Raw genomic sequence first — 25,517 nt, 5'->3', positions numbered from 1 at the left:
ATCTCTACTGGCTTACTGAGGTTATAAATCAATTCAGAACAGTGGTAATGTCAGCATCACTCACAGTTACTAAGGAGCAACAATTTTTTAATGATTACATTGGAGGCATTTTTTATTGTAAACCATGATTTCAATTTGATCTATTAGAAGTCATTAAAGTTAATGTTGAGAATAGAGAATGTAAAGTGAAGTGGAAGTGGGTATTATGGAGGGCACATATTGCATGGAGCACTGGGTGTGGTATATAAACAATGAATTCTGGAACACTGAGAAGAAATTAAGAAAATAAATAGAAATTAAAAAAAAATAAAATGTGACTTTATAAATAATGATTTATACCTATTTTTAAAGATATTTTAAAGAGAAGAAAAATTACATGAAGGTGCTTTATAAAATAAACATCTAACATGTGAAATAAAAATTGGAATGCACGTGTTGAAATTTAGTTTTTTCTACGTAGAAAATTACTGCATTCAGTTGTAACAGATATTTAGATTTTTTTTTTACATTTACCTTTTAAAAAACATAATAATGTTAATAGTTCTACTAGTCAATTAGTATAGCCTCAGCATATTTGTTCACATCTCTATCTTATTTTTCTGTCTATACTTTCTATATAATACCTACAGGGAAATACAAACTTGGTAGTAAAACACAGAACTTTCCAACATTTAGTTAAGTGTTCCTCAAGCTTTTTAAACTGATGGCTTCCTAAAGGGCACTGTAATTTTATAAAACACCATGATGCACTTAAATGAAAACTTTAAACAATTACAAACATACACTATGGTACATGAGCGATCATCTGTGGCAGAGAAAGTGCTATAAACTTATAAAATTTATTTCATTTTCTTCCTGATCAAACAGGAGGATACATATCCTAATGATTAGAGTAAATTCGGCATCATCAACTTCATTCTGGCCAATAGAATTGAGTGAAAGCAAGGTGTTCCATGACTGATACATAAGACCATCTAGATGATTCTTCACATATTATTCTCCTGTCTTGCTGAAATGTTATGTTAAAGATGGAAGTTACATTATATGGAAATGACTGGATTCCTGAATGACTGCATGGAGCACAAATCTGACCAACTCATATTGGGCTATGATAGGAACAAAAGGTAAAACTTTATTATTTTAAACCAATAAAGTTTTGAGGTTATTTGCTTCAGGAACTAGACATACTTATCCTAATACATCTTATATAGATTTTAATATGTGAAAATAATAACAAACATCAATAGTTTTAGATAAATGTATTGAAAAAATTTTTTGCCACACCTGGGACTAACTGAAATAATTCAAATTTATGATTAGAATCCTTTGTTCTTATTAGAGTATAACTTGAGAACAACTGCTTCTAAATAAAATGGGGACTGAATTTTGTCATGAAATTATCATCAAGGCTTACCATATATGACTGATGCAGGTGACAAGCTATATTTCAGTCTGGTAAGTGAATATTTCATTTGAAAAGGGAAGGATATAATCTACTTTTAGGTGAAGAATAGGGCTATAGATAGTCAAATATTTGCAAAGAATAGATGATGGAAATAACACTTTCCCTATGAGATACAAGAATTTCTATGAAACTATATTCATTGAGGAAACACCCAAAAAGCAAATAATCCAATTAAGAAATGGGCAGAAGACATGAATAGGCATTTTTCCAAAGAAGACATCCAGATGGCCAACAGACCTGTGAAAAGATGCTCATCATCACTGGTCACCAAGGAAACGCAAATCAAAATTATGTGATGTCTCCTCACATCTATCAAAATGGCTTAAATCAAAAAACAGAAGAAATAACAGGTATTAGTAAGATTATGGAGAAAGAGGAACCTCTTGCACTCTTGGTGGGAATGCAAAACAGTATGACCATTCTGGAAAACAGTATTGAGTTTCCTCATAAAGTTAAAAGTAGAACTACTCTATGATCCAGCAACTGCACTACAAGGTATTTACCTAAAAAATACAAAAATACTAATTTAAAGGGATACATACATCCTGATATTCATAACAGCAATATCTACAACAGCCAAATTATGGAAACAGCCTAAGTGTCCATCAACTGATGAATAGATGAAGAAGATGTGGTATATATTTATAAAAAGGTATTTTACACAGACATATAATCTTGCCATTTGCAATGACATGGATGAAGCTAGAGAGTATAATGCTAAGCAAAGTATATCAGTCAGCAAAAGACAAATACCGTATGATTTCACTCTATATGGAACTTAAGAAGCAAAACAAATGGGGCACCTGGGTGGCTTAGTTGGTTAGGTGTCTTGCCTTCAGCTCCAGTCATAATCCTGGAGTCCTGGGATCAGTCCTGCATTGGGTTCCCTGCTCAGTGGGGAGTCTGTTTCTCCCTCTCCCTCTGCCTCTCCCCCTGCTCATGCTCTCTCTCTCTCTGTCTCTCAAATAAATAAATAAAATCTTAAAAAAAAAAAAAAAAACAAATGAGCAAAGGGGAAGAAAAAGAGAGAGAGGGAAAACTGAGAAACAGACTCTTAACTATAGAGAACAGATTCATGGCTGCCAGAAAGAAGATGGGTGGGGGGATAGATTAAAAAATTGATGGGGATTAAGGGGTGCATTTGCTGTGATGAGCACTGGGTGTTATTTCACTATATGTTATCTAACTGTAATTTAAATAAAAACTTTTAAAAAATTGAAAGAAGATAACTAAGTTGTTAGATGTAGGTCATTGTCAAAGTCCTGGATTATGCTTTCAGTGATGGATTTGCAGGTATTTTTTAAATTATCAAGCCAACCAAATAAATGAAACCATGTAATTCATAAATCAATGTTGGCAATATGTCATAAAACAAGGGATACGATTAATAAAATTGTATGTTACTGAGTTCAAAAGGAAAAAATTAAAATGCATTAATGAAGCAGAATAAAATCTAGCAACAAACTTAGGTATATGAATATAACAGATGACGAAAATGACATTTCAAATCACTGGGAAAGAATGAACTATTTAACAAATAGTATGTAGCACAACTGGTTATTTATTATATAAATATATATATATATTTATATATTATCTCACAATATACAACCAAATGAGTAATGTCAATGGTATTTTAATAGCATACAGTGATAGACAGTAGCTACACTTGTGTTGGGCATAACATAACCTATAGAATTGTTGAATCATTATGTTACGTGTCTGAAGCTAATGTAATATTATGTGTCAACTGTACTAAAAGTAGTAAAAGAAAAAAACTTTAAAAATATTCTTTAATGTTTTAAAAATCAAATAATAAATTATAAAAATTGAAGATAAAATACTTAAAAAATTAAGAAAGTTAATATGATTTTCAGAAGAGCCTCTAAGCACGACAAAAAAAAAATATCAACTACAGAGAAAATGATTGACAGATGTCACTAGTAAAATTTTAAAACATCTATATGAGACTACCATAAATAATATTTCAAGAAAGGAGTCACTTAGAAGAAAATATATTCACCTTATATAACAAAGGATGTATGAAGACCATCCAAAAATCATATAAATGATCTAATAAAAAAAAGGAAAAATGTACAGTAAAGCCACAGAAGAAAAATTATAAACAGTCAAACATATATGAAAAAATTATCAACCTACCTATTTATCAGATAATTCAGTTTAAAAAGATATTATTTTTTACTGTATTTTGTCAAATGATAAAATTGTTTATAATATTTTTGATAGAGAGGAGTTTGCTGTGTTTTCAGTTGGTAGTTGTTTAAGTTTTAAGTTGGAAGGGCAATTTGTCAATATCTATAATAATTTTAACAGTTCATACCCTCCACGTCTGACACTTACATTTCTAAGTATCTATCAGCAGCATCAGTAAGGTATCTTTTGGTTGTGATCAACAGAAACGCTAACCTAAAATGGTGTGGGCAGAAAAAGGAAATGTACTGGTTCGTATAACTATAAATTCTAGGGCTGCTTCTTGCTGGCGTCACAAACATCCTGTTTCAGGGATTGACATTAGGTCGAAAGGACTTCCTTCTTTATCTACTTCTTGGCTCTGCTTCCTTACTTTGGCTCCATTCCCAGGTAGGTTCATTCATAGCGGTGGCAGGAAGGTGGTAGCAGTTTCAACATTGTATTATATCTGACTAATAGTAAGTGAAAGATAACGTTTCTCTTCTAAATTAAATTAAAGCCATCATGCTCATGGGGATGAAATGGATCATTTTGAATAGCATTGAAGAGTTGTGGAGGAGATTCGAACGAAAGTCACTTGGATTTCATTATTTAAAAAAAAAAAAAAAGGATGCTAGATGGGCCAATACCTGAAGTAGTCATTAGTCTGTAGCAAAGAAAGATACTCGCCATAAAAAAAGAAAGAAAGAAAGAGGCTGAAGTGAGTCCAAACCTGAGCCATCATTGTTGATTCACTTCTTCCCACTGTCCTATCCTGTTCTCTTTTATCAGAATCCAGAAATAAAACCACAAAAGCAATCCTTTTAAATGACGTTATCACTTAAACTTACATTCTTGTGGCAAACTTTTACTATCTTCTGCTACGTGATCATTTGCTTTCATCAACCAAATAAGTTCAGCTACTCTTTCTTACATTATTAATTTTTCTCCAGGCACTGGGATAAGCTCCCAACATAGTATTTCGTTTAATCTTCTTAAGAAATCATGGGGCACCTGGGTGGCTCAGTTGGTGAAGTGACTGACTCTTGGTTTTGGCTCATTTCATGACCTCAAGGGTCCTGGGATTGAGCCCAGTCTCAGGCTCCAGGTTTAGCAGGGAGTCTGCTTGAAGACTCTCTTCCTTTGTCCCTCCCCAACTTGTGCACACACACACACACACACTCTCTCTCTCTCTCTCTCTCTCACACACACACACACACACATAAAGAAAGAAAGAAGGAAAGCAAGCAAGCAAGCAAGCAAGCAAGCTTGGAAAAACAGAGTTATAGAAGGAAGAGGAGTGGGGGGATGGGTGAGCCCGGTGGTGGATATTAAGGAGGGCACAGATTGCATGGAGCACTGGGTGTTATATGTAAACAGTGAATCTTGGAACCCCAATATGACTCACGAACATTTACCCCACGTTAGTGTCCTGCTCACCCCTTACAAACTTATGTAAGCAGGACTGAATTAACAAAAGTATCAATTCTCCTTGGAACATGCAATAGTTTTGTAGTTTTGGACATACCACAGCAGCAATGTTATAGTGCTGTTGTTATAGACTTTATATCAGGTATGTATTTCTTGTATTTTCAGTGATTTTTAAGGTCAAATATATGTGAAGGATTTACTGGAAAAACCCATGGGGGTACATTCCAGATTATCTCTAATAATTTCACAACAGTATGTATTCTGTTATGCTTTCCTGAGTGGGAGACAGCCCATAACCCACAACCCTCCTATCTATGCAACACAGCGCAACCAATTGCATTCTTACCCACCTGTTCTCTGATGGGTATCAGTGGGGGAGGTATGCAGGACCCTTCTGGAACTAAATTCACAAAAACATGTGAATGTTACCAAATCAAAGGCAACTAGACTGAGCTAATACCATGAGGAAAAAAAATGAGTACTACATCATATGGGCTGAAAGTCAGAAATTCTGGACCACCTCGGTGTCTCAGTTGGCTAAGCAGTTAAGCACTGAACTCTTGGTTTTGGCTCAGGCCATTCTCTCAGGGTCCTGGGATCCAGCCCTGTGTCCCGGCTCCACACTCAGCACACAGTCTGTTTGTCCCTCTCTCTCCCACTCTGCTCCACCCCCCACCCATGCTCTGTCTCTCAAATAAATAAAATCTTTAAAAAAGAAAGTCAAGTCCTATTCATCATAATTTTAACAAAATAAATTATGTGCTTATCCTGAAATGATATAAAATTGTTCCTCTTAATAACTCCTGTGGAATAGAAGTCTGAGGAAAAAAAGGCCTTTCTAGAATTAATAACTTCAGACATGATATTACTTAGCCTTTTAAAGTAAATACTTATTTGGTACTGATTTTATTATTCACATGCTGACAATAAATATTTTTTATGAGTGCTTCATTGAAAAGAAAAGATTTCTCTGGAGCTGTTTATTGTACTTCCTCACAAAAGCTTTTACAGTTCCATGAAAAAAAATCTGTATAGGCTCAGAATGTCAGACATATAAACACTATCCTCTATGAGTCATTGTGACAATGGGTCAGAAACATTGCTGTTCAGGGTTGTATAAAACAGTTGCAGCCCAAAGTTGAAATAGGTTTTATGCTAATGACGCACTAGAGTGCTCACATCTATTCTTAATTCAGGTTTTTTTAATGCCTTATATTAAACAGAAAAAATCATAGAAAATCAATCATGGCAGGGTCTACACACCTATTGTCACCACGGCCCCATCACTTTTCTTTACTACAACCTTTGGCTCTGCTGGCTTTTTTGGCCATTCATGTTTCTTTATTCTTGTCTTTCTTTTTGCAATCGCATCCTAGGATAGATAAAAGATAAAATCCTTTGTATTTGCTAATAACATTCCACATAAAAAAAAGATGCCCACATAAATTGCAGTAGGATAATAACCTGAGCAAAGACATAACACAATGGCTCCCATTCTCTGTGCAAGCCAGGTTAGACCTTTCTAAAATTAATAGCTTTAGTTTAGATTAGCCGTGATATTATTTAGCCTTTTAAAGTAAACACTTATTTGGCACCAATTATTATTCACATGCTTGAAAGTGACAGCCTCAGAATCATGTGGGATTTTTCTCAGTCTGGTGTTTGTGTATAGAATAACTATCATAATCTGTATGTTTGTACTTTGTGCTCAGACCAAATAAAAACGATGGTTTTTCAGTTGTAAGGCAACTATTCAATCCTGTATTTTATGAAATTGAATTTTTTATACCATTCATAGCATTATGTTGTGTCTTACTTTATTATGCAAAATGTTAAAATGGTTTTATAACCATGTTTTATGTACAAACCATTCCATTTGTTCCAAACTTTAATCTGGATCCAAACACTGGGTTTAATATATAATATGTAAAAATTAAACAAAACAATTTTGAGAAAATCGTTTTTGTGTTTAGTTGATTTCACCTGAAGGTCCAAATATGATTCAAGTTTGTTTTTAGTTTGTTTGTCAAAGCATGTCATTGTGTATTCTGACTGCCTTCAGGACAAGCTGTGATATGTCTAGATTCCAGAGAAGCAGATTGTGATCCATTCGCAACAACCCCTCCCCACCTTCTGCCATCAGCTCCCGTAAAGCAATGATCAGAATTTAGCCAGCTCAGCTTAGGTAAGATGTCAGGCTTCATGTGAAAAAAAGAAAAAAAAGAAAAAAACTACATTTACAAAACAGATCCCCAAATACATGTTGTGCGCCTGGCTTTGGGAGTTGATCCAGAAGTCTGGATCACCACACACACCACACACACATACCACACACACACACACACACACACACATAAACACACACGCATTTTAAGTCCTTTTTAACGTCTTCCAATAAAGATCATTAATTAGTCTATAAAAAAGTCCTGGGCATTTTGAAGTACAGTTTCATAGAAATAGACATGGAGAAAAATGGACAAATCATAAACATACAACCAATTCATCTTCTTCCTGTCTCTTCCCACCAACCTTACTGAATGAGCTCCTCTTAGCTACTAGTGTGACTTTCACCCTCACAGCTGATATCCTCAGTGAGACCTACTTTTCCACCCAGGTCTCTGTAGTAGTAATGAAATCACACTCTCCTCCTCCTCCATCACCCTGTGCTCCCAGATTCTCCCCTAATTTTATCCCCTTCTTGAGTTCCTGGCCCATATCTATAACAGTGCCATACCGTAGTGTCTACTCTGTTTCAGACTCTGCATGCATTACTTCTCATTATAACACGATGCAAAAAAGTTATTCCCATTTTGCATAGAGAGAAACCGAGCCCAAGAGAATTTAAATAAATTCCCTATAATTTCACAGCTGGCTTCATTTTGCCTGACTAAAACTTAGGCTTTGCCCATTACACTCTCTCTCTCTTTTTTTAATTGTTCTTGGGTCCCCAATGCTTAACACATGCTCAAAGAAGTATTTAATTTGAATTAAAAGACCTCAGTTTCTTACTTGTGAACCCCCTGGTTATGCCACTCAGAAAACAGCAGAGGATGGTACACAAGCTTCATAACATTCCAGAAAGTACACAATAAAACTGCAAAATGATGAGGAAGCCTTCCATGGTTTCTGGAAGAATTTATCCCAAGGCAATGTTGAGCATGTCGAAGAATGTTTTCATCAAGCATAATCTCAGTGTTAGAAAAGCAATTCCCATTTCTGACAGTGAGGCTATGCTAAAAATTGCATTTCCCACTCCCCAGTTTTAGCTCCTCTTTAATTCATGTACGACCACATATGGGTAAGCAAATCACAGCAGTTAAAGCCAGCTGCGTGCCACTTACATCTGCACAAACAGTGGGCTCGCTAGGTGAGCTCCTTGCTCAATCCACCTCTTTAATCCATCCCACGGAGAGAAAAATGAGCCTTTGGCTCAAGGATGAAGTTGTTACCCCGCCTCATTGTACCATTCTCATTAAATTGGTTATTTCCACATTATTGCAATGGAAAATATCCAAGTTGAGTATCCTATCCTAGCTGGGCTTCTCTAATTTGCAGAGCAATTATCGAATCTTTTTTTTTTTTTTTTTTTTTTTTTGCCTCGGTGGGAAACTTACATTGCCTAGGAATTTAAATTCTGGCAAAGGAGCTGGAGAGGTGGGAAGGCGGGTCATACTAAAGAAAGACAGAACTATAGCTTTTTTTTTTTCTTTTTTACCATGGAAAGATAATATTTTTATATTAGGAATATCATAAATATAAATTACATTGTTTACTAATTCCTACGTCAATCACTAAAATAATAAATTACTAGAGCGGAGCATAAAATTTCTTATTTACTTGCAATGGGACTGTATGCATTCACAAATATTTTTTTATTCGTTTAGGTGGCTATGTAACCACATTGCCAGGGCACAGCACATTCTAGTATAAGGGACAGATTTCGAGGGAACACTTGCTTTGCTCTGCTTTGTTTCACTTCTCTTTCTAGGAAGAGAGGGTGGGTAGAAGGTAATAAAATAAATTAGAGGGAGGAAGAGAGAGAGAGGGATAGAGAGAGGAGTTTTGCAGAGACTGAAAAGTTGGTGAGAACCTCTGTGTTGTCATGGAATAGTCTCATTCTTTGTCTCATGTGGGTTTTCTCCTGAGGGGTTTTTTTTTTTTTTTAAGATTTTATTTATTTATTTGACAGAGATCACAAGTAGGCAGAGAGGCAGGCAGAGAGAGGGGGAAGCAGGCTCCCTGCTGAGCAGAGAGTCCGATGTGGGGCTTGATCCCAGGACCCTGAGACCTGAGCTGAAGGCAGAGGCTTAACCCACTGAGCCACCCGGACGCCCCTAACCTGAAAGTTTTACATTATTTTTATTCTGGGGTATAACCATCCAGCTCTTATTTTGAAAAACTTTCATTACCAGGGCTAATCATTGCTTATTCTGTTATGCAAAGCACATTAACTACTGTGACCTTGAGCAAGTTGCTGTCTTCTCTAAGCTGTGGTTTACCCATCCATAAAACAATAGGAAGTGTCTATGTCTTAGCACTGTAAAAAATAAATACAATAATATCTATAAGGTGCTTGCACTGCTTAAAATATCAGTAATTATTATTTTAAAATATTATTATAGCTTTTCACCATGTCGTATTTCTCTATCAAAGCACTCATCTGACTTCATATTGACTCTTTCTTCTTCCTTTCTGGAGAGTGGAAACAGTGGTACATAGTAACAATTTCATATATACCCAGTGACCAAGTTAATTAATATCTGACTATCGGATCTTTATCAAAGGATTATTATTATTCTTTTAACCAGTCCACATTTATTTATTTATTTTTAAAGATGTTAATTATTTATTTGAAAGAGTGAGCACACGTCCACTTGGGGAGAGCAGGGGTGCAGAGACAATCTCGAGCAAACTCCCTGTTAAGCGCAGAGCTCAACTTTGGATTTGAACTCAAGACCCTGAGATCATGACCTGAGCTGAAATCCAGAGTTGAACACTTAACCAACTCAGCCACCCAGGCACCCCACAGTCCACGTTTATTATCAAAGGGTTTCTTTGAACTATTTTATTTCCCATCTGTATTTTCTATACCTGTCAGCTATGGCTAGAAATACCACTATCCTTCTTATTTTTAAACCCAGTTGGAAATAAAACACGAGACAACTCCATGTGTGTACCAAACCACTTAATCTTCCTCCTTGGCACACAAGATGACTACAATGTGCAGACCTCTTACAACTCACCGACACCATGCAAATGGAATATGTCTGGAAGCCATGTACATCACTTCAAGTTCTGGCCATGACATGTCACACATTGCTTCCCTGCTCTGTCTATCCACATTTTAAAGCCTTGAAAAGAAAGATTTCAAGATAGTGGAGCCGCAGATGGAAAGAGCTTAGATCCCCAAGTCACAACTCACAGAGAACCACTCAAGGGACTGTGATATGAAAAACATGTTATATGTTATTGTGTTAAGTGGCTAAACTGTGAAGTTTATTTTCACCACATTTAGCCTAGACTCCACTGACTAATATGTTGTTTGAAGCTGAGAGATTTTATATTCCATTTCGGTGTGAAGAGTCATTTTCTGTTTGGTGTGAAAACAGTAAGTATACATCTTATATGACCAGCCACACTATTCTTTCTAGGATTTATCCTCGATAAACTATTCCCCCCACCAAATAGTGTTCAAAAGAAACTCAGAATTTTCTGCTTAATTGTCTTATGTCTACTCATATTTTTCACTCAGTCATTTCTTCATCAACTAATAGTTGACGAGTAGGGTTTACAAAAGGCATTGAGAAGTGGTGAACAAGAAAGGTCCTTTCCCTCACAGAGCTTACTTTTGTGTAGGGCACTATTTCAGACAGTTGAAAATAATGAATTATTAATAAAATATCAACTAGCATTGTGTACTCTGTTGAAAAATAAAACAGGGATGTTTTCTTATTTTAATGGCATTGCCAATGCATAAGAACACTGGTGCCTAGAAGACGCTGAAGGGAAGGAAATGCTGCAGGCTATGTGGGGGAGACATTGTTCCTTTTGCCCTCATGTTCACAGCTCAGGCCATTTATTGAGTCATATTTTATGGATAGTGTTGACTTAAAAGATGGATTTCAGACCAGGCACTAAGGTATTGGATACTTGTTCACTTGTTAATAATGCAGTCCTGGGCCTTTCATTGCCTTTTCCTAGATTTCTACCTTTTTTTTTTTTTAATCTGGTTCTCATTATTTTTATTTCTGTCCATATCTTCTGGACATAAACTCATATTGACTTTAGAAACTTCGTCATGTCACTTAGTATTGTGTTTATTATCGTTTTTTAAATACTTATTTGTTATTCTCATTGTTTAATTGTAACCAAGGTTTTTCTAGCCATACTATGAGTAAGAACAGAACTCAAAAGACAACAATATTTCTGTGTTGTAGGTATTTAAGAATTATTGATGGGGTGTTTCTTATGAGATCCATAAATCAGCTCTCTCTGTGATCAAGTTGTTTTTGCTCTAGTTTCCCCCATTTTCTGCACTAGCTTCGTGGTCACATTCCTGTCACCCACCTGGGTGACTCATTAGTTAAGCATCTGTCTTTGGCTCAGGTCATGATCCCGGGGTCCTGGAATCAAACCCCACATCAAACTCCCTGCTCAGCAGGAAGCCTGCTTCTCCCTTTCCCACCCCCCCCCCCGCTTGTGTTCCCTTTCTCTCTCTCTCTCTCTCTCTCTCTCTCTCAACCAAATAAATAAAATCTTAAAAAAAAAAAAAAAAGGCAAGAACTCTAGTTCTGCTGCTGCTAAAAGTATAACCAGCCAAGTCATGTGAGTGGCACTCATGCTGCTGCTCGTGCCTCAGAGTCTACAGCAAGAACACAGCTGCTCAGCATACACAGGGCTGACTGGGGGCTGGTCACGCAGCACCACCTTCAATGGTAACTGCCACTCATCTTCCACTCCTGCCATAAGTTTGCACTGTCCTGGGAGGGGGGGTGGGGTGATGGACACTGGAGAGGGTATGTGCTATGGTGAGTGCTGGGAAGTGTGTAAACCTGGTGATTCACAGACCTGTACCCCTGGGGCTAATAAGACATGATATGGTAATAAAAATATATTTTTTAAAAGTTTGCACTGTCCTTGAACCAAATCAACCCTTTCCAGCCACTCTCTTTAACACAAATTATTACCTATAATTTATAACTTAGTGGATTTACTAATTATTACCTATAATTTATCGGTTTCCTAAGACACACAGATTTGAGTCATACAGATAGCTTTAGTTTTCCAGAATAATTTTTATGTTTGAGAGATAGGGGTCATCATTCTGGTATCCCTGACTTCCCCTGGCCCAGTTTGGGGCACCTAGGAGGCCCATAATGAAAGAAAGAAATTCTTCCTATGCTTTTTTCACAGGGGTTATTAACTTAAATGTGATTTTGGTCAAATGTGAGTCTAACATGCTGCCTATGGATTTGTGTATAGAAATAACCGTTGGTTCTAAAATTTGTGTGCATTTCAGAATCCCTTGCAAGGCTTTATAAAAAATGCAAGCATCTGGGCTTCCTTGTAGATTTATACTTGAGAACCCCTATGATAACTATAGGCAACCTACATTTTTCAGATCTCCTCTGGTGATTTTAGATCTACCAGTCCACAGATTACATTGAGGAACCACTCCACCAGGATAATGTAATATTCAGTGACATTCTACCAACACTGATGAAGTACATATCAAATTAAATAAGTTGGTTCCTGTCCTCAAAATATAATGCAGGGGGTGAGGTCTGAAATGTAAAGGAACAATTAGCACAAGATGTGATCATGAAACAAGATGTGTCTACAGCTACACTCATTTTGTGCTCTTGGTCATGGTCACTTTTTCCCATTGGCCATAGAATCTCAACATCATGGACCATTCTCATGGAAACACAGTTACCTATTTTCTTAAGGAGTGTCTGGGTTATTTTTCAGAAAACGGCTTTATAAGGCATTTTTTTTTTAAGCTTTCCTTTCTCCCCAAGATGACAAAAAATCTGGCTGAGATTAAAGGTGGAATTTACTCTATTTTCCCTATATTTATTGCTCTGTAAGACAGCTTCAAGTTCTAATACAGCTATTTGGAGAGAATTCATTTAATTTCCACTGATTTTATTTTTTCTTACATTTGTTTTTCTGTGGGTGACTGTGGTGGACAAAGCTTCATGAAATCACCCTAGCAAAGGCCTAGAAACAGTCTTAGTGGATTTTCTCTAGTTACTGGGTGGGAAGGGGGGATGTTACCACTGACCAAATATGCCCCCCGAATCAATTTTTGCTTTTAGCATCCATTCTAAATCACACCATGCACCTCAGAATAAATCCTCCACCACCACCACCACAGCAATCACCTGTTTCCATGGGAATTCTCTACTAAACCAGGGAGCTGGTTTACTGAATCCTTGACAGTGGAGACAACAGAGGGAGATGGATAAGAACACAGACTTGGGAATTAAACAACTTCAGCTCGAACCTGTCAGGTGCTGGCTGGCTAGGTCACTTTTGGCAAGTTCACCGCTCTGAGCCACAGTTTCCTCATCTGCAAAATGGGCATAAGAGTCTGCACACAGTGGTGTTGCTGAGAGGTTAAGGTAATGCACAGAAAACATAGTAAATGGCTGCCAGTTGTGGTAGGCAAAAAATAAAATAAAATAATAAAATAAAATGGCCCCTAAAGATCTCCACTCTCAAATCCCTGGAACCTGGGACTATGCTACCTTACATAGGAAATCAAGGGAGGGGTCTGCATGCTGTAAAGGTCAGACAAGAGAAACAGCCATCAGTGAGTGGTGCACTGGAGCTGCCTGAAAGATTTATACCATGGAAATCATCAACCGCCACACCAGAGATTCCCTCCCGGCCGTCCCCCTGGACCAGAGAGCCCAATGTGAAGCATTTGCCAACATTTGATCAGTTGGTTTGGAACTAGTGCAACTGGTTTGATTCTGGCTAGTGGTTCAATTCTGTCCAAGGCTGTCCAGGTCAGAGGAACTAGCTATTACACTATGGAAAACATTAACTCTCCCAATCCTTATTGCTGCCCTGGAGAAACGACACTATTATTCACTTCATATAAACAAGGTGAGGTTCAGGATAATGAGCTGATTGTCCACAAGTGTACCATGTGAAGGAGCCAGGGCTCTCACAAAACACCTTGATGCCAAATTCTTGCTTTTTTTATTTTTTATTTTTATATTGATGCCCGGCCCACCGTATGACCTATCACTGTGCTGAATGAATACGTATTGAATAAATAAAAGATTACATGTACCACCCAGTTTGGGAGCAGATGAAATAGAAAAGAATTTTCCTTAGCCAGTTTAACTTTCTTAAATAAAAAGGACTAAGACTAAAATGAGACTGAGATACTCAGCCCAAAACTAATTCTATGAAAAGAAAAGAGAACTGTCTCCCCATGGTGACTTTGCGCTAGTCAGTGTGCTAAGTGGACAAAATCACATTCATCATTTTCCTCTAAGGCAATCAAAAACCCTGCTGACTTGTGATTATCATGCCCCTTTTACATAAAAATGAGACTCTGAGAGGCTACATGACTTGCCAAGTTCTTGCGGTCCATGAATGGCATATTAGAGATTCAAACCTAGGCCTGCTTGACTCCCAAGTCTGCCTGATCCCCCTGTGCTGTAAAAAAGCTGGGAGTCTGAATCACTCACTATTGCTCTGGCTACTCTTGCCTTCTTGCTCCAGTGGACAAAACAGAAATTTGTTATTTAATTGGCCAGGAACTGACTAGTACTTGCATGTGCTCTGCAAAGTGCTGTACCCCAAGGTTCATGTCCAGAAAATTTTTGAAATATAATAGAATGTGATATTTAACAGCAGGATTGTTAAGTCTGAAAACCCTGGGTTAAAAATCCCATCTCTTCCTAGCAGTATGAGTGTGGGCAAACTATATAACCTCTTTAATTCTAATTTCCTCTTCTGTAAGATCAGGAAGATAATAACTACTTGACAAGATTGTTGTTAGGATTAAAGCATATAATTTATGCTGCAGCACACCACTGGAAGACAATAGGATGTCAAAAACATGGTGGCTAGTTTCGTCATAGCCAGACTTGTTATGGGAAACACATCTGGCCAAAGTGAGACAGCAAACTCATGAATGAATCCAAAAACCATGTGGGGTCTGTTTCAAAACATAGATTTTTAGCATATAGCAATTTCCAAAATAAGAAAGTAAAGGAACATAGTAATACAAGCAAAAATATAGTAGCAGTATGCACACAACCAGTTTGACTATTCTCAGTAACTTTAGTCTAAGAATCTTTGTAATTACCGCTTTTCTGCACAATATTCTTGTGCCATCAAGGGAGTTGGTGATGCAAAATTTCTGAAAAGTGCTCTAATATTTTCTTTGAGATTTTCTCCCAAGCTCCAGACTCTCATTCTACATGTCATAATGGTAGCAATGGTATGAGGGAAGGTTTTCAGAAAACAACTAAGACCCATCCTTTCACTAAATATTCCTTAAATGACTTGTGGTAAAAACATCAAGAAAATTGCCATCATTAAATTGTGCTTTAAGGGGCGTCTGGGTGGCTCAGTGGGTTAAGCCGCTGCCTTCGGCTCAGGTCATGATCTCAGGGTCCTGGGATCGAGTCCCGCATCGGGCTCTCTGCTCAGCAGGGAGCCTGCTTCCCTTCCTCTCTCTCTGTCTGCCTCTTGCCTGCTTGTGATCTCTCTCTGTCAAATAAATAAATAAAATCTTTCAAAAAAAAGTTGTGCTTTAAGAACAATACCCAAGTTTGTGCACACACAGGCAATGACATATAACTCTCTTTTGCTAATAGCAACTACAGCATACTATGTGTGTCCTTTTCATATAGGCTCATAACATTAAAAATAAAAACAAAAACAAAGACAAAAAAATGTGTCTCATAATTGATGAAATACAGTACGTTATGAACAGCCAGGGAAAGGAGAGAGTACTGTGATAATGAAGAAAGTATGAGCTGTCGAGTTAGACAGCCTGTGTCTGAATACCTGTCCTACCACTAGCTTTGTGACCTGGACATACTGCTTAGTCTCTCTGACCCTCAGTCCTCTCTTTGTTGAATGAGGATTAGAATACACACCTTGAAGGGAAGTTAGGAGGAATGAATAGATCGTGCATGTAAAGGCATCACTGCTACACAAACATGCTTTCCCTTCTTCATCAGCTGCCTTCTGGTAAACCTTCAAGAACAAGGTGTTTAGAGAAGAGCCTTCCCTACCTACTCCTTCCCCACATCTGGTATCATGTAAGGAATAAGACCCAGCATTGCTATAAGGGAAGGAGGAGGAAAGAGGCTTGGATTGTTTCAAAGATTACTTTGTCCCACATGTATTATATTAGAACTAACTTCTCAAATACTTAGTCCCATGCATTAGTAGCCTGACAGGTGGAATTAAGTACTGCACCACCCAACTGAAAGAACAAAAGGACATAACAAGGGTTATGTCCAGGGAGATAACCACTAGCAATTAGTGCTGTCTGCAAGTACAGGGTTGCAGTGCTCAAAGTAGACAACACTACTTTAAGGAAAAGATTTCTCCCTAATTAGCTCCCATGTAGCTCTAAAGGGAAAACCACACAGAACCCAGCACTCACTAATAGCTTTGTTTTCCCCTTACCAACAATAGTTCCCAAAGTCTGAAAATATACATGTAAAAAGAATATGACCTTATTTTTTTCTCCAAATGAAAGTACTCTTGGTGTTAGGTCAGGAAATCACTGTGGTGGCCTCTGCCCAGGAAGCACAGAAGGAAGAAAGAAGACACAGGCAGAGGAGCCCCTGAGCTCACTCCGGCCTCCATCTGCTCTCGTAAAGATTCCCGCAGGTAACTTTCACTTTGCTGGAGCCGAACAGAACTACTTGCCACCAACACCCACAACCTCCCAAAATGCATGTGCTCTTTCCTCTGCCCTGGATTAATGATCTGCTCTTTCCTGCTTTATTTCTTCTTATCTTTCAAGAATCATCTCAAGATCTATTCATCTGAAAAGCTATTCCTCATTTGTTCAGACTAGACTTTCTCCTAACTGTGTGTGCGTTGGTAGTGATATTAATAATGATAGGATTTCTGCGCACCTGCAATGTGTGTGGTTTGCATGTTTCATACAGTATAATCCTCATAACGTTTCTGAAACAGAAGTATAATCTCTAATTTTGTAAAAGAAGCATACAGAAAAGCCAAGTGAGCCTTCCAAGCTGACAGAGTAGCTAAATATCAGTGTCTAGATTCGAACCCGCATTGTTCTGACTCCAAATCTCATAATCGTTCTCCTACATCAGAGAAACCTCATACATGACAATATTCTATACTCTGTGTGTGTATTTGTTTTTCTATTATTTTTGCTGCCAGAATATGTTGTACTTAAGGGCAGATATCATATCTTTCGTCCAAAGTCCCACTAACTTATAGAACTTCATAATATTAAAAGCATAATGAGTATTTATTGGCTATAATAACCATATTAAACATATAAATTATGAGTAATCGAATATTATATTTTTTTACTCATTAAACATTGTGTGTTAAAGACTTCGTATGTATAGGATATTACTCCAGGTATTAGATAGAGAAAAGTAAAGAAGAAAAAGTACCTGACTTCTAGGAGCTCACCATCAGGTGGGATTATAGAGAGAATGATTTTTATATATTCTTGCATAACTTTACATAATCTAAAAACCTATAAAATCATGGAATCTTAAGACTAGAAAAGGTTTCAGAGATCATGTAATTTAGGCTATTTTTGTTACATATAAGGAAATCAAGCTGGATATTGTATCTTATTAATATTAATATTAATATTAAGTCATTGCCTAAGACTAAATAGGTTTTATTTTAAAGTGACGCTTTCATTTTCCTATGGGTTCCGTCTCATTCCTGCATACAACCCACATCTGGAATTGCATGAGGAGAAATGTGGGAACTTATACTTGGCCTGCATTTTGTACTGGAAGACATGGTGGACCAGGATACATACATGTATATATAAAATATATATACTCATATATATATGTAACATATGTATATATTACATTTGTATATGCATATGTTTATGTAACTCAGCATAGCAGCTGAGAAGGTAATATAGATAAAATGTTTAGTATTATAAAAGAGCTAGAACCATAAACATATTGAATTTCCTTTCTTTGCAAAGAAGAAAGGATTTATGTAGCTCTGATTACAAATGAGTCTCTTGGAGCAGCCACCAGTTACCAATGTATAAAGTTATTTCAATTTCTGCAAAAGAAATGTACTGTCTTGCCAGCAGCCTCTAGTCTCATTTTGTGGGGTTGATAGAGTTCAAAAGAAATGGCTGCTTGGAGAACAGAATGAGTTTATTTAAAGAGAACAATAAAGGCACCCTCAGGTATGAATTGGGGGTGAATTGCTCTAGTGGGGACCCGGAAAGAAAGCAGCCTGTTTGACTTAAGAGAGTAGCAGCTAAGTTGAAGGCATGAAACATCCCTGTCCGTATTAGATAAGAGTCAAACAGAGCACAGATGATGGGGTAGGGGAGAAACATTTCAAAATGGCTCTATTCTTGGAGTCAAATGTAGTAGCCAATTGGGAGATGAAAAATAATTATAGGGAATGCAGGCTTGCAGTCCCTGCATGGGATGCTGAGAGAGGACAATTTGGCTCAGTGAGAGCCAGACTCCTCAAGCCTTTGCTTTGAGGAACAAGAAAAGGGCATGATAGGGACCCCTGAAATTTGTTTCATTCAAGTTTATGATGGACAACCTAGCTAAGTTTTTCATTTCTCTCTGAGTTCTCTCAACCACTCAGCAAGCAAAGTATTATTAGCTCCATTTCACAGTTGAGCAACTAAGGCACACATCTAGATAATGGAGAATCTCCTTAACTCAAAAACTCATATGCCTACAGTACCGCCCAGCTTCAGGACAGGGTAGTGTTCACTGCCCTGCTTTGGCATACATCTATAATTCCAACCCATGCAGTAAGCACAGTGAGAAAGTCTACTTCGTCCTGGCCACTTGGATTATGCAGAAATGAAACACAGAACATGCTGACAACCTAGTTGAGAAAATAGACTCATACTTATTGTTATAAATGTATAGCACAGTATGATGAATGCTGTAAATTAAGGTACAAATGAAGTCTTCAAAAGGAACATTTCTTGTGCACGCTATTCCCTCATACCTATTTGGGCCTTTGTACTTGCTATTTTCTTCCCCTATTCCTTCTAAATGATTTAAGCCTGCTTACTATTTTGAAAGTCAGTTAATAATTCAGAAAGCTTTTTTTAAAATGTTATTTATTTTATTTTTATTTTTTAAGGCTCTTTTCAGTTTGTTGCATAAAGGAGTTACACTAGTCCAACTTAAAAGCAGACCTCAGATGGTTACATTATACAAGCTGTAAGGTTTTTAAGCTTGTGATAAGGACAGAAGGAAAATTCTACTGATTGCAGGGAGATCCTCACTTAAGCTTCAGTGAGCCAAAACCACTTAAAACCCATGAGCCTTCAGCTGGTCGTCCTTAGCCACTCCAGTCTCTATGAGGAACTGGCATATGTTCTTGCACTGGTCATCCTGTAGCTGAATTACTTCTCCATATTCTGGAGGGTCAATTACAGTGTCACTGGCAGGCAAATTTGTTCTTAAACACCCTTAATGGTTTCTTTTTATCATAACTGAGCAGTCCCCTGGACAATGGTAAGGGTCTTCCTGCCATTTCTCTGTTGAATTCTTATATGGATATAATCATCAGCGGCAGGAGGAAGCAGACAATCACCTTGCCTTGCATCAACAAAAGCGTCAAAAGAGTAGAGATTCTGTGGGGTGCCTGGGTTGGCTCAGTGGGTTAAGCCTCTGCCTTCAGCTCAGGTCTCAGGGTCCTGGGATAGAGCCTTGCATCGGGCTCTCTGCTCAGCAGGGAGCCTGCTTCCTCCCCTCTCTCTGCCTGCCTCTCTGCCTACTTGTGATCTCTCTCTGTCAAATAAATAAATAAAATCTTAAAAAAAAAAAGAGTGGAGATTCTGGATAACGGAAATATGATAGGATTCCTTTTCCTCCATGGAAACGGCCTACAGAAGACAGTAGTGGGAGAGGGAGGGAGGGGATAGATTTGTTGGGAAGTAAAGGAGCTCAAGGAGGAGGATCTGGAGTCCTTGGCTGTGGCTCAATGACTGGAGCTATTTTACTTTATTTTTAAAAAGATTTTATTTATTTATTTAGGGGGGAGAGGGGAAGGGGCAGAGGGAGAGGTACAAGCAGACTCTGTGCTGAGCAGGGAGCCTGAGGTGGGGCTCAACCCCAGGACCCCAAGATCATGACCTGAGCTGAAGTCAGATGCCCAACCAACTGAACCTTCCAGGCACCCCTCCAAAATGTTATTTATTTAGATAGATGGCATGTAATCAAGCCTATACCAAATACTTAGGAAAATACAAGAAAGTATAAGAGTGAATCCTACTATTAGGAATTGGCAAAAAGGAATAAGAGATTAAAGTCAGAAAGACCTGAATTAAAATCCTGGTTCAGCCACTCACCAGCTATGTGACCACTACTGAGTCACAAGCTCTATGACCTTCCATTTCCACCCAGACATTTAAAAGGAGACCATGCGAAGGGGCCATTAAATCCTCCTCCAGACACTCTTTTAAGAGTCTCTCATACTCTAGACCACAAGATGTCTACCAAAAGTGATACATTATGAGTAGGTAATATCTGATTTGAAATCAGGAGAGAGTGTTTGTTGGAATCTGGGTCAACACATCTAGAAGAAAGAAAACTATTTCAAATTGGGTGCAGACACATTACATCAAACATATTGCTCTCTGCTGAGAGTTATGACAGAAGAGCTGGACCCTCCAAGTCTCCAATAATCTCAAAAATGGTTGCTGAAAAATTTCCAAAGCAAAGTCTCCTATGGGTGTTGAGCTAGGGAACAGAAAAAGTACAGAGAATTAGTTGTCCTTTCAATCAATACTTCTAGGCTGTAGAAAGCAGAGAAAGCATCTCTAAGTCAGACAGACATCAGTTCAAATCTCCAATATGTATGTTTTGCAAGTGATTTATCCTATTGGCCTTCAATTTCCTCCTTTGTAATCCAGGCTGGCATTGGCTGTATGAAGTTTCTTTGTGAATATTAAAGAGCCTAATATGTACAAAATATGCAGCAAATAGGCACATGTTAGTCACTCAACAGAACTAGCATATTCCTCTGCTTTGCATCCAGGTTGGCTTTTATCTTACTCTGCATCAGGCACTAGAGATTCATTAATAGTTTACATGCTTGTGGAAACACTCCATATATATCTTTTATTTGTAGCCAATCTTACTGATCTTCCTTTTGCCTTTTAAGTACAGAAATCTGAGTTACTCTATAGCTTAGAAGGGTATATTTTTTCATCAGTTGGGAAGTTCAATGCCTTTAAAGTAAATAGAATGAACATATGCCAGTATTCATTTAAAATACTTCTTCAAACTTGCCCAAAGACTAACATAAACCATAAATAAAAATTGGCATCATTCTTGGTAATTTCTCCCATATGTCACAAATCATGGAACAGCCAATATGACTCAGATCTGACCCCAAAGCTCTAACTGCTGATACTTTTATTAATATTCCACTTGGGAAGACTGTAAATATTTTACTATTATAAGTTTTTGCAAACACTGGTATTTTTCATGCTTCCAGCAATCTCTAGCTTCTAAATATTTCATTTTCTTGGGTAGCATGCGATATGTGAAAAGAAGTTCTGTGGCCCAATTTCCCAGAACTTAAAAACCTGAAGGTCTTGAAGTTAATATTGAATAGTGTCAAGATAGGTGTTTTTTATTTATTCTGTAGGTTTGTTGTTGTTCTCCTTTAATGAAACTGAAAAGAAGCAGAGATGTTGATAAATGGAAGGGTTTCCTTTCAAATTTCTAAAGCAAATGTATGAATTTGCCTAAATTGTGCATGGATCTGCAAAGCACCAGTCCATATGAAATTGTTTTTAAGAGCTGAAAAAGAAGAAATAGCTCTAGAATTCACTCAAGGCAGAACCACCTGCCAGGGTAAATGCCATTAATGGACACTTCCACTGTTAATGCACAAGAGGAAAGTGTATCTCAAAGTACTTTCTAGCATGAATAGGACATAGCCTTTCTTGGTTCCCAAGACAAAGGAGGAAAGTAGAGTAGCCAAACATTAGAACTGAGTTAGCGATTGAGCACAGGAGGAGGAAATGGGACTTGATAAAGACATGACTCAGGGGCGCCTGGGTGGCTCAGTGGGTTAAGCCGCTGCCTTTGGCTCAGGTCATGATCTCAGGGTCATGGGATCGAGTCCCGCATTGGGCTCTCTGCTCAGCAGGGAGCCTGCTTCTCTCTCTCTCTCTGCCCGCCTCTCTGCCTACTTGTGATCTCTGTCTGTCAAATAAATAAATAAAATCTTTAAAAAAAAAAAAAAAAGACATGACTCAGAATTCCTATCATAATGTGATTACAGGCAGCCACCATGAATCTATAAGGACTGGAACTAGAAATAGTTCCAGGTTTGTTTTTTTTTTCAGAGCCAGACAAATGATTTATTAATATATGCAGATCATCCCTGGGAGCAAGCGGCCGACTCAGATATCCAGGACCCAACTCCAAGTTCAGCGTAACCTCCGAGCTTCTCGCTCTGACTCCAATAGGGTGAGCACGTCGCTCTCGCGCACGGGGCCTTTCACGTTGCAGATGATGGAGTGGCTCGTGTTGTCCATGAACTCCACATGCACCTGTGTGCACTGTCCCTGCGAGCTGGTCCTGCCCAGAACTTTGGTGACCCTGGCCAACTTGATGGGCTCATGTCCATGATGGCGGTGCAGCGGTGGTCGGGCGGAGAGCTATTTTTTTTCTCTCAGGATTGAATGATTCTTATTTTTTGTCCATGGACCTATGTTATGGTTCCCAGAGGTGAGAGAGGGAGAGAGAATGAGAGAGAGATCCCAGGTATTCAACTGGATAGATGAATAACCTCCGAGAACTACCAACTCAATAGAGACAGTAAAAATTGGGTCAAGATGAAATGATCATCTGAATTTCACCAAGAAAAGGCCTCATCAGGCCATACCAATTTCTGTTCTTCAAATGCACTACTCTTTCATTTCCCAAATGTGCCATGTTCCAACCAATATGAGGCCATTGAACATGCTGCTACCTTTATGGAAGGAAAAACTTTTCCATACCCCTGCCCTCCACTTTTTTCATAATATGCTTCTAGTCTTCTTCATATATCAGACAAATCAAATCCTCGGATTTCTTCTACTTTCCCTGAATTTCACTTTCCTGGAATCTTCTCAACATGCAAAAATCACTTTTTGAGACTACAAATCTCAGGTATAATTTCACATTTGCTTATAATTTTTAAAATGAGTGTCTGGTCTCCCTTCTAGACTGTGTACTCTACAACCACAGAGGCATGACTGGTTTTGCTCATCATTATATCCTCAACACCATATTTAACTTGTGGCACTAATTAGGTGCTTAATAAACATTTGTTGAAGGACTTAATCGATGAGTACACTACCATGCAATTTTTCAGCAGTTCTTTTTTTTTTTTTTTTTTTTTACTGTGCTGCCCATTTTCTAACTATTTAGTAGGATGGGAAATGCTAGTTTTTCACTAGTTCCTAGGTACATTTCTAGGTTCTTAAGTGGCCCTTACCTTAATAGGTATTTACCTATTAAGTACCTTAATAGGTACTTTCCATCATGATGAGTGTGTAACTAAGATAGGGTGGCAGGAGAAGGTGCTGGGGATGAGGTCATAAGACAGACTAGGAGTTCCTTATGAACTAAGGACTGCGAGGCTCCAGAGGGCAGTACGACCCTAATATAACCCTTATTGGTCTACTGATGCCTGCTACTACGCTTCTATATTTATTGCTATGTTAAAGTATTTTGTGTTCTGGAAGTTTTTTTTTGTTGTTGTTATTGTTGTTGTTGTTGTTTTAATGAAAATACTCTCAGGAATGATGGCACTGTCACTAACACTTAGACAGGAATTGGGTTATCAGTGCACATTCACTGGTACTAGACATTTGGATGGAGGCAATAATAATTAGATCTATCAATAATGAATGGACAGCCCGAGGAAAGAATAAAGTGCCTATTGCTGGGATTTTCAAATAAAGCAGGATGGATACTCCTGAACACAGTGTCAGGGATTACTGTACAGGGTCACCAGAGATGGAGGGGTGGCCCCTAAGATTCTTTCTACCTATAAGATGCTATGAGTTTCTAGCACTCTTATGAATTGGAAAGGAGTACCTTTTATTTTTTATTTTTATTTTTGTGTTTTTATTAATTTCTTTTCAGCGTAACAGAATTCATTGTTTATGCACCACACCCAGTGCTCCATGCCATACGTGCCCTCCATAATGCCCACCACCTGGCTCCCCCAACCTTCCACTCCCCCTCCCTTTCAAAACCCTCAGATTGATTTTCAGAGTCCATAGTCTCTAATGGTTCATCTCCCCTTCCAATTTCCCCCAACTCCCTTCTCCTCTCCATCTCCCTATGTCCTCCTTGTTATCTGTTATGCTCCACAAATAAGTGAAACCATATGATAATTGACTCTCTCTGCTTGACTTATTTCACTCAGCATAATCTCTTCCAGTCCCATCCATGTTGCTACAAAAGTTTGGGTATTCATCCTTTCTGATGGAGGCATAATACTCCATAGTGTATAAGGAGTGCCTTTTAAATGCAGATGAAAGGCACAGGTGGGAGGGGGTCTTGCAAAAGTTTGGAAAATGACATTTGCTAGCTGAATAACTTTGGCAAAAATAACTTCCCTAAGCCTGTTTCCATTTCTTATTAATGGCTATTTGAAGAGCTTTGGAATAATTTAAGAAAGAGAGCAGCTGTAAAATTTTGTATGAACTATATAACACTATGCACATGCTTCCCACTACTACTGTATCAAGAAAAATTCCTGTATCTTCATCGCTATATACTTTGGTTGGAAGGAAAGTTTTAGGACAACTAGCATCAGGAAAGGGGCACCACCAGTCTTCCCTATCCCAATGTCTTAATGGCAGAGAGGACTGACTCATCCAGGGCACGTGGATTCCCCTGTGAGTTCCATTAGAGCCTCTTTCTTGATACACCAGAACGCCAGAGTATAACCTCTCCACCGCAACCTTGTGCAGTGAAAAAAAAAAAAAAAAAAAACGTTTATATAGGATATATTTGCCAAAGGTCATGATGTTAGTTGCATGATTTGTTTAGGCTTCCCTCTTGTAAAGAGTGATTATTTGAAAACAATGCCAAAACAAAACTTTCTTTTCTCTGGCAAAATCTCAGTTGGCCCATCACTGCAACAGGTTTGTCTCTCTCTTTCACCTCCTTCCCTTCTTCCCAATGGTCACCCTCTATTCATTTTG

General features: G+C 38.0%; 1 pseudogene; it reads right to left on the bottom strand.

Moving 5' to 3' along the window:
- Positions 1-19,579: 19,579 nt before the first annotated feature.
- On the bottom strand, positions 19,580-22,850 carry LOC122913482 (annotated as a pseudogene).
- Positions 22,851-25,517: the final 2,667 nt, after the last annotated feature.

The sequence above is a fragment of the Neovison vison genome, chromosome 7, assembly GCF_020171115.1.
Source record: "Neovison vison isolate M4711 chromosome 7, ASM_NN_V1, whole genome shotgun sequence".
NCBI lineage: Eukaryota > Metazoa > Chordata > Mammalia > Carnivora > Mustelidae > Neogale > Neogale vison.
The sequence above is the reverse complement of the archived record's forward strand: the minus strand, read 5'-3'. Positions and strand labels throughout refer to the sequence as shown.